Genomic DNA, 10,129 nt, shown 5'->3' with positions numbered 1-10,129 from the left:
TATTCTAAATGACAGAGAATCAGTGAATCAACTAATTCATCATTTCTGATAAAAACCTGATGCTTGCATTTGATGTTTTAATCCATGTTAAGCTAATGTGACCTCAAAATGGACAATTTCAAGATTCTCCCAAAATCTCACACCATGTACACTGCAGCAAGACCTCATTTTTCATACAATATCTCAACATTCCCCTCAGAAGCAGCTTTAAAAAGAACTGATTCTCCAATTCTTTCATTTTACCTTCATTTTACAGTCATTTCATAGTCATCCTGTCCTCATGATTCAATAATGTGTGTACAGAACAATCTCACTGAAGATAATGATTGGCTTTAGTGGAGAAAACATTATTATTGTGTAATGTGCAAAGTGACGTTATTGGAGATAAGGTCTCTTTTGTGTAACCCTCTGCTGGACTCAGACTGAAGCTCAGCTGGGTTTTAAATCCACTCAGTCCAGCTGTAGATGTATCATGACTGTGGGGTGTCTTTCCTTTTTTGGCCATAGGGGTCCTCAGTCTTTTGTTTTTTCCCTGTCACATGTTCAGTTTCCCTAATGTTCATTATTGATGTATGTGTATCACCTGTGTCTTGTCTTGTCTTGTCTGTCTGTTTAAACCATGGTCTTTTGTTCAACTGTTGCTTAGTCTTTGAGGCATTTTCCCCTGTGTTCTTGAGTCCTGGTTCACGTAAGATTTCTGAGTTCTTGTTGGACTGTGTAGCGTTTTGCTTTTCGGAGAAAAGTTTTTGTTTGTTTTTTGGATGGTGCCCGTTTTCACTTTTTGACTTGTTTTGCTTGTGTTTTTCAAAAGGCCTTTTTGCCTAAGTTTTTTCCTAATTGATCTCTTGAGCTGCTTTCTTTTTTTCTGCACTTTAGAGTTTTTGTGCTCCATTAAAAACCCTTTTTGAGATCCACCTTCTCTCCCGTGTCTGACTCTGCAACTGGGTTCACTCTAACCCTGGGTGGAGCGTTTAGTGGTGGTTCGTGTTCTGCCCTGGCAACCCGGGTTCGGAGCCCACCCGGTCTAGCCTTGTGACAAGAGACTCCTGTTATCAGATGTATGACACACTAGATACACCACACAGACATTATGTGATGACAGCCACATTGTATTTGACTGTATCTGTATGTTCTCAGCTGACCTCAGTGAAAAAGTGAGAGATGTCGTGTTTATTGTCTTTATATAGAGCCACTTGTTTCTTTACTCAGACTGAAGACACTGGGTGTTTCGTATAAGAGTTTGAGTCTTTTATTTGCATCAAGGTTAAATGGATATGCAGTAAGGGCAATACAGTATATACATGCCATAATCATCTAAAGAATCATCTATGAGACTGTGGTAGAAGAACTGGAAGAAAACAGATGAAAACTGAACTTCTCTTGTAGAGTAAATAAGGTAGGGCTGGATCTCTTAGCCCTGCCAAGGAGAAAACCACTGTTACAATCAGAACTGCAACTGACCTTTAAGTCACATACCAGACTGACTCAGTCACTACTGTTAACATTTCTGGAGGAGCCTGCCTCATTTGGAGATTCCTTGAAGGTGTGCAGTGAATGCGCTACAACACATTCAACCACTAGAGGGAAGCATAGAAACATAGCTTATATTTCAAGAGTATTTTAAGGAGTCCTCCTGCATGAGGAAGTCTTAAGTTGTTACTGATGGTGATGGAAACAGTGCAGTTTTGAACAATATCCCTATCTTCTGGACAAAATGTGAAGTTATACTGGCCACCACTTCCCACACTGATTCCAAATGCAGATGGAGGGGATAATGGTTATACACTGGTAAGAAAATGTTGGAATATTCCTATTATTCTGATATTCTGATTAAATGTAAAATAAATAAATAAATAAATAAAGTTATACATATATATATATATATATATATATATATATATATATATATATATATATATATATATATATATATATATATATATATATATATATATATATTACAAAGAAAAATTACAGTCCCTTATTCTACTATACACAGAATACACAAATATACTAAAAAAGATGATGAAATGAACGTATGTTTCCTTACAATGTTAAATCTGTCATCACTGTTTTTACAGTTAATTTGGTTTTACAGATTATAAGTTTGAGAATCAAAAGCTGTTGAAAAGATCATACATGGCCAGAGTACAGATTAGATCAATGATGAAATGAGGAAGAGGAGACAAAGCTGAAAAACACCAGAGTATTTTATCATCTGAACAGATCATCACTGAAGTCACACTCATAACTGTAGAGTGGTTACATTTAGTAAAATAATAGCACATTCATTAGAATAAAAAGGAATTCACCTCTTCATGGAATAGCTGCAATTTGCAAAGAAAAAAAAAAAAAAAGTACTTAAAACTTTACAAATTTCATGTAATAATATCACAGATTATTTTTACTAGAGCTATAATGAAAAGGTTCATTAAATTCTTTAAAAATAACACAGTTAATGCTTGGCCTGTCACCCAACTCATCGCTCATCATGGTTACAGTGATGTTTTAATATCAGTTGATTGAATCCTCATTCAGATTTTCTGGCATTTTAACACATGGAGTCATTTGTCGCTATGGTTTGTCATGTCATTTGTCACCTGTAAAAGATAAAAGCTCATTAAATAATACAATAGCACATATCAAATATATAACAAGTGTCAAGATTCCATGTCTGAAATTACATAAAACAATAATTAAAAATATATCTAGACTTCATTTGATCTTTAGGATGATATGGCATTACTTCAGAAAACACTATCTGTGCTTATTGGGTAGTCTCAGTAGTGTGGGAATCCTACTCAGAGCGCTCTCTCTCTCTCTCTCTCTCTCTCTCTCTCTCTCTCTCTCTCTCTCTCTCTCCCCCTCCCTCTCTACCCCCTCAAAAAAAGTAAAAATAAATAAATAAATGAATGAATAAATTCAAAGTAGCTACAGTAAAATGAATTAGTATTAGCATTTAGAACTTACAGGATTCATATGTAAATCATCATTATCATACACACCGTGTTTGAGCTGGGAATACACAACCTCTGTCATGATGCTGATATTGCCTAATATACGGAAACACATTCTCTTTAATTGCAGTTTCATATTTCTGCACATAAGTATCTAATGGTTCAGCTTAAAAATTATTTATTTTTACATTTTATCTAATAAAACTAGGAATAATATTCACTGAAAGAGCTGTAATCAGAGTTTCATAACAGATTTAATAAAGTGAACAAACGCCATAATTGAACACAAAACTGATTTCATTTACTTCAGAAACATTAGTCTCACCTTTATTCTTCTTCTTGTTTTTCTTCTGTTTGATCACAATTGGAGCATAGGTCACATCACTGGCTCCAGCTACACAGTCTGCTATTAAGTAGAACAGATACAGTCTGAATGAGAGAGTTTGTTCATCTCATATTCCCCATTATCTGGTCTAATAATGTTCCTATGTTTTAATGGCCTAAAACAAAGGTCATTGCTCATATCATTAAATATGTGCACTACCTACACACGCTACATTTGATCCAGACTGATATACTGTCTCTCTTACTGAAGGTTTTAAAACTCAAACATGTTCAGTCTCAGTTAAAATGCTATGAGTCTGTGATGGGGAGTGTTATCAAAGTCAAGTCAAATCAAATGCATTGTTATCCCATCCATATACAAGCATACAGTGGTTTCTCACTGACCACAGTGTAATATACATGACAGGGGCAGCGTGTATAGGACAACACGTAGGTCAAGTAACAAGACAGTGAAAGATTAAGTGACACATCATACGACAGAACTGGGCATGACAAGTGGAGGACAATATAATATAATAAGCAAAATATTATTCTGTACAATATTATTAAGTATAACACAAAAATTACACTGTATACACATTATATGAAATGACACATTTATGATGGTAAACTATATTAATGAAAACAAACAAACACAGATCGAGAGAGAGAGAGAGAGAGAGAGAGAGAGAGAGAGAGAGAGAGAGAGAGAGAGAGAGAGAGAGAGACAAAAAAAAACCTTACAGACATGCTTTGTTAGAGCAGGAACCTACAATAATTTAGAAAACACAACTGTTACTTTAAAATCACTTAGTGCATCAAACATTGAGTTTATATGAAATTACAGTAGTAAAGTCATTATATGACAGTAATTTTAATTATTAGGTTTTTACACTAATAGTATTGGTCCATATTTTTTTGTACCTGAGCAATAAATCAGATTCATTATGATGATGAATATGAAGAACACGCCCAGTCCCACCACCACTCCTACTGTTACAGCAGAGAATCCATCACCTGTCACTGAGTCTATTCATACACACACACACACACACACACACACACACAAACAAACACACACTTTAGGTATGTATTCATATTTTCAGTGTTCTCTTAGTATTGCGCTGCAGGTACACATGTCAGAGGTATGGTGTGTGTGTGTGTGTGTGTGTGTGTGTGTGTGTGTGTATGTGTGTGTGTGTGTCTGCATGCTTGTGCCTGTGTGTGCGTGTGTGTGTGTGTGTGTGTGTGTGTGTGTGTGTGTGTGTGTGTGCACGCATGTGTGTATGTGTGTGTTTCATTCACCTCTGACAGTGATCCAGCTCTTTGGTGACTCTCCTCTCTCTGGGTGTTTACACCAATACAGACCCTCATCTGACTTTGAGACAGTTGGGATGGTCATCTCTCCTGTATTCCTATTCTGGAGGATTAATCCATCTTTATAGAAATCAACTCTGAGGTCTGAGGAGGTGTTTCGATATCTACAGCGCAGAGTCAAAGTATCTCCCTCAGTCACAGGATGGACAGGACTCTCAAGGATCACATTACCATCTACAGAACAGAACACAGTTACATACACCGTGGAGAATACAATAAAGCTTGTAATCTGAATATTTGATCTGAAATGTAAAAATATATCTGCTTTCATGTAGAAATGATATGCGGTTTGACTAATTTTAACAGATACACTATCATCAATGTGTATCAGCAAAGATTTTCTTAATTTTTTGCCACGTATCATAACACTATACAGAAATGTATTCATACAAGACACAAAGAGGTATTTTCCTATAAAGAGAATGAATAATATTTTACGAAGGCACATGTACAGGAAGTAACTGTTGAGACTCACTGGTCACTGTGATGTTGAGAGGATCACTGTTCCTTCCAGAGTCAGACTGACACCAGTACACTCCACTGTCTGATGACTGGAGGGAGCTGATGCTACATGCAGATCCTGTTACTGATCCCCAGTCTGATGAACAGTCTGACACCTCTCCATTATCTGTGTATCGTCTCACTGTCCATCCAGTAGAGTCACTCTGTACATCACAGCTCAGTGAGAGAGAATCAGATGTAAAGTGTTGAGTTGTGTTAGGACTGATGATCAGAGAGGCTGGAGGAGACAGGGCTGAGACACAGAGAGATAAACAGAGTTAGAGCTCACATTCGTTCAGGCTCTGAGATCAGAAACAGGTGCTGTGAGGAAATGTTATTACTCCATCATTAACAGTGTCCTTAACAGAAATTGGAAACACAACCATATTAAAATTATTTTTCAAATAAAAAAACTCTGTTCACATAAACTCCTGTGTGTTTAAGAGCAGCAGGGCTGAGAATGTAGGAGCCTCCGGCTCCTCTGCTGTTGTCTGAGTGGAGTTCTACAGAGTTAGAATGAACCCTGGGTAACCCATCTGTGCAGGGAATGACTCTGTACCAGAGGAATGTCCAGCCTGTAGAGGAGTCTTTAACCTCACAGTTCAGAGTCACTGAGTCTCCTTCAGTCAGACACATCTTTGGAGAAACATTCACACTCATAACTTATTGAACTTTTCTGTGCTGATGAATACAGACATTTGTACTTTTTCTCCAGATTATTTTTTCAGTTGTAGTGATCTGTGTCTTCTCTAAGAAGAAAAATCTAAGCAGCTCTGGTACTGATGGTATAATTATATATCAGTTTTATAAAACAGCATAAAATAAACAGGTTAAAGTGCAAACAAAACAAACAAAAACAAACAAAAAATGACCAATACCTAGTTTCATCAGTGCAGTTCTAAACATCACTGTTATCTTGCAGTGCCAAGGACTTGAGAAAAATAATAGTTTGGTGTGAATGACCATTTCCCAGACCTTACAATTAACACACTCCTTTCTGCTGTTTGATATTTGTGTAATAATAGTTTGTGTGTATTGTTACAGTGTCAGCAGATATGTCAGAGAAACAAGAATAAATCATAAACCATAAATTTCTGGATTCACCAGTGCAGTGTTACACATCAAAGATATATTATACAATTATAGATTTGACAGAAAACATTTGGGGAGAAAGATCTCTCCAAAAAATCTCAACTACCAACTACTGCACTCTTTTCATACATTACACTGATCACTCACCTCTTACGCTGAGAAAAACAGAGTTACTTCTCTGTGAGGATGTGTGTCTGTAATCTCTCTCTCCCTGACACCAGTACTGATCCTGGTCAGTTACAGCAGCTGCTCTGATGGTCAATGTGTCTCCAGTTATAGTGGAACCATTAGACTGAGACACTGCAGTCTGAGTGCTGCCTTTATACCACTTATATCTCCAGTTCCTCCCAGACTCTATCACACACTTCAGACTGACCGTCTCTCCACTGTACACAGGACTCCAGTTTGGAGCTATGGTCAGTGTAGTTTTGGGCTGTGCTTTAGTTCAGAGGAACAAAAAATGATTGGGTTCATAGTTTCTAATACATTAAAAAAGGCATTTAAAAGCAGAAGAATTTATCAGCCATAACTGTGAAATGTTGTCCTCTAAAATGTGCAGATCGATACATCAAAACCAGTCACATTCTATTTTAGGGTTCATTGACAAATCCTCAGTGTGTGGACAGTGACGCAGGATGAGACTAAAGATTTAAAACCTCACAATAAATGTTTAGTAACACTTGATTGGTGTTCATCTTCTGTATTATTCAGTAACAAACAAGCTATTTGTTACCTCTTAGTTTCTCAACTTTAAAATAAAAGCATTACCTCATTTTTTTTAGTTTAATTTACTGATGAGATGTAATGCAGCATCTCAAAAATCTCTCCACAAGAACAGAGTCTGAACAAAACTCACCTCTCACAGTCAGAGAAACAGATTTACTGGTTTGTGAGTATGTGGGTCTGTTCTCTCTCTCTACCTCACACAGAGAATGAGACTAAACCATTGCTTTTAACTTGTGTGACTTTTGTGATAAAACTCACAAGAGATGCCAGTTTATCACATGCATGACATCCATCTCTCTCTCTCTCTCTCTCTCTCTCTCACACACACACACACACACACACACACACACACACACACACACACACACACACACACACATATGGCACACATGTAAGAGTAACACACACATTACTCACCTTTAACGGTGAGAGTAATATTATTGCTTCTTAGTGAGGATGTTGGTCTGTCATCACTCTCTCCCTGACACCAGTACTGATCCTGGTCAGTTACAGCAGCTGCTCTGATGGTCAATGTGTTTCCAGTTATAGTGTAACCATTAGACTGAGACACTGCAGTCTGAGTGCTGCCTTTATACCACTTATATCTCCAGTTCCACCCAGACTTTATAACACATTTCAGACTGACTGTCTCTCCACTGTACACATAAGTTCCTGGTGTAACAGTGAGTGTAGCTGTAGGTAAATCTGTACAAATGAAGAGAAGAGGAAAAACCTTTTTTAATGTATTCACTGTGAGAATTCATAATTACAATGGTATCATTTGCTTCTAAAATGTCACAGAGAACAATTCACCTCCATTACTTTATCACACATCACTGAAGATGAACAGAAAGACACACAGCAGCGTTATTAAATGTGAATAATGAATAATCATATTTCAAAACCTGACATCAGTACTGATCCATTAAACACTACATCAAATCGTATTCATGATGTTAAGGACATATGTCTCACTTTTTTTTTTTTTACCATCAGTTATTGATGACAAATCTTAACAGTGTAGAAATGAATATTAACAGACTCACCTGACACTCTCACTGTTACAGCATTACTCTTCTGTGAATATCGACTGAGACCTTTCCGTGATCCTTGACAAGCATATTTACCACTCTGATCCTTAGTAGTGGCCCTGAGTGAGTATTCACTATTGTGATCATAGTAAGTTGTTATGGGAACATCATTCTTATAAAACTTATAAACCCACTGAGTGTTTCCTCCTCCCCCATATATGTGACATCTGAGAATGACAGTCTCTCCAATGAAGATCTCACGGTCACCGGATTGCAGTTTTAGAACGGCTCTGCTCTCTGTTTAACACAAACACACAACTCACTGAATGAAAAGGATGAACTTGTGTCAACAGCCAACACATACTGTAATTATTTTTACATTTGTTTGAAAGTTTATGTAGAAGTTTGTGATAATACATTAGCCAGTAGCAACCACTCCATTAAGTTTATATCGTTTTGTCTATTTACCCTAACTTTAGTATTTTTTCACTTTTTTATGCGTCTTAGTCTTTTAAGAATGCACTCTGTTATCCAGGGCACATTACTGTCAAGGATAAAGTCTGCTGCTCGGGCATTGGACTTTCAGCGGTGAACCTACGTCCCTATTATTTTCCGAAGGAATTCTCACAAGTTATAAGGATTGCTGTTTATGTTCCGCCATCCGCCGACGTGAACACAGCGGGTGACGTCATACTCTCGGTCACAGCGAGCTTCATTCACAGCACCCCAGCGCTTTCATCACGATTTCTGGGGACTTCAACCACGTGACGCTCTCCGCTATTATGACAAACTTCACCCAGTTTGTTGACTGTCCAACCAGATACATTAAAACCCTGGATTTACTATATGCTAACATTAAAGACGCATATAGCTCTACAGCCCTCCCCCCACTTGGCAGATTGGATCACAACCTGGTCCACTTCTCACCCCAGTATAAGCTCCACTGGAGCCCTTGTCCACTCACCCCACAGCCCCTTGACCATTCACACCTCCCAAATCACCATGCAGCCCCCCTCCAGCCCTTCACAGGTCCCTCCTGCTCCTCCCCCTCACCACTCCCCCCAACCATCACAACTGAGCAGGTGAGCAGACAACTGGAAAGGCTCCAAGCTCAGGAGCATGCGGGTTGATGCTCCGCTTGTGACCTGGGCGATGGACTATCTGACAAACAGACCACAGTACGTGAGACTGGGGAGCTGTGTGTCAGAGACAGTGTTAAGCAGCACAGGGGCCCCCCAGGGGACCTTCCTCTCTCCCTTCCTGTTCACCCTGTACACCTCCAACTTCAGTTACACCTCAGAATCATGCCACCCTCAGAAGTTCTAGGGTGTATCAGAATACAGCAGAATACAGAGGACTGGTAAACAACTTTGTGAAGTGGTGCAGCCTGAACCATCTACAGCTGAACATCAGCAAGACAAGGGAGCTGGTCGTGGATTTCCGCAGGAATAAGCCTACCCTGACCCCTGTCTCCATCAATGGAGAAGATGTCCAGGTAGTCCACAACTACAAATACCTTGGAGTGCACGTGGACGACAGGCTGGAGTGGACTAAGAACACAGAGGCCCTTTACAAGAAGGGCCAGAGTCGGCTCTACTTCCTGAGGAGACTATGATCCTTCCATGTCTGCAGTAGGATGCCTCAGATGTTCTATCAGTCAGTGGTATCCAGTGCCATTTTCTACGCGGTGGTGTGCTGGGGGTGTGGACTGAAAGCTGGGGATGCTAACAGACTGAACAAGCTTGTCGGGAAAGCCAGCTCTGTCATAGGAGGTGGAACTGAGCTAGACTTGCTGGGGGTGATGGCAGAGAGAAGGATGCTTAAGAAACTGGAACAACTACTCCCATCCCCTTCAGGACGAGCTTGTTAAACTGAGAAGCACGTTCAGTGGCAGGCTGATCTCCCCCAAATGCTCCTCTTAGAGATACAGAAGATCGTTTCTGCCAATGACCATCAAATTGTACAACTCCTCCCCTCTCTGTCGCAGCAAAGGGTTAGACTGACGCCTGATGCCCCATGCTGCTCCTACTTCAACATAATGACTGCACTATGGACAATTGCATAATGGACAATAACTATGTCTATCTATCTCACTCCTCATCACAGTATCTGGTTTAGATT

General features: G+C 39.1%; 1 pseudogene; it reads right to left on the bottom strand.

Moving 5' to 3' along the window:
- Nucleotides 1-8,700, bottom strand: part of LOC115816396 (carcinoembryonic antigen-related cell adhesion molecule 5-like) — a 101,733-nt pseudogene extending 93,033 nt beyond the window's left edge.
- Nucleotides 8,701-10,129: the final 1,429 nt, after the last annotated feature.

This window comes from Chanos chanos, chromosome 7, assembly GCF_902362185.1.
Source record: "Chanos chanos chromosome 7, fChaCha1.1, whole genome shotgun sequence".
Lineage (NCBI taxonomy): Eukaryota > Metazoa > Chordata > Actinopteri > Gonorynchiformes > Chanidae > Chanos > Chanos chanos.
Note: the sequence above shows the minus strand (reverse complement) of the source record. Positions and strands in the feature narration are given on the sequence as shown.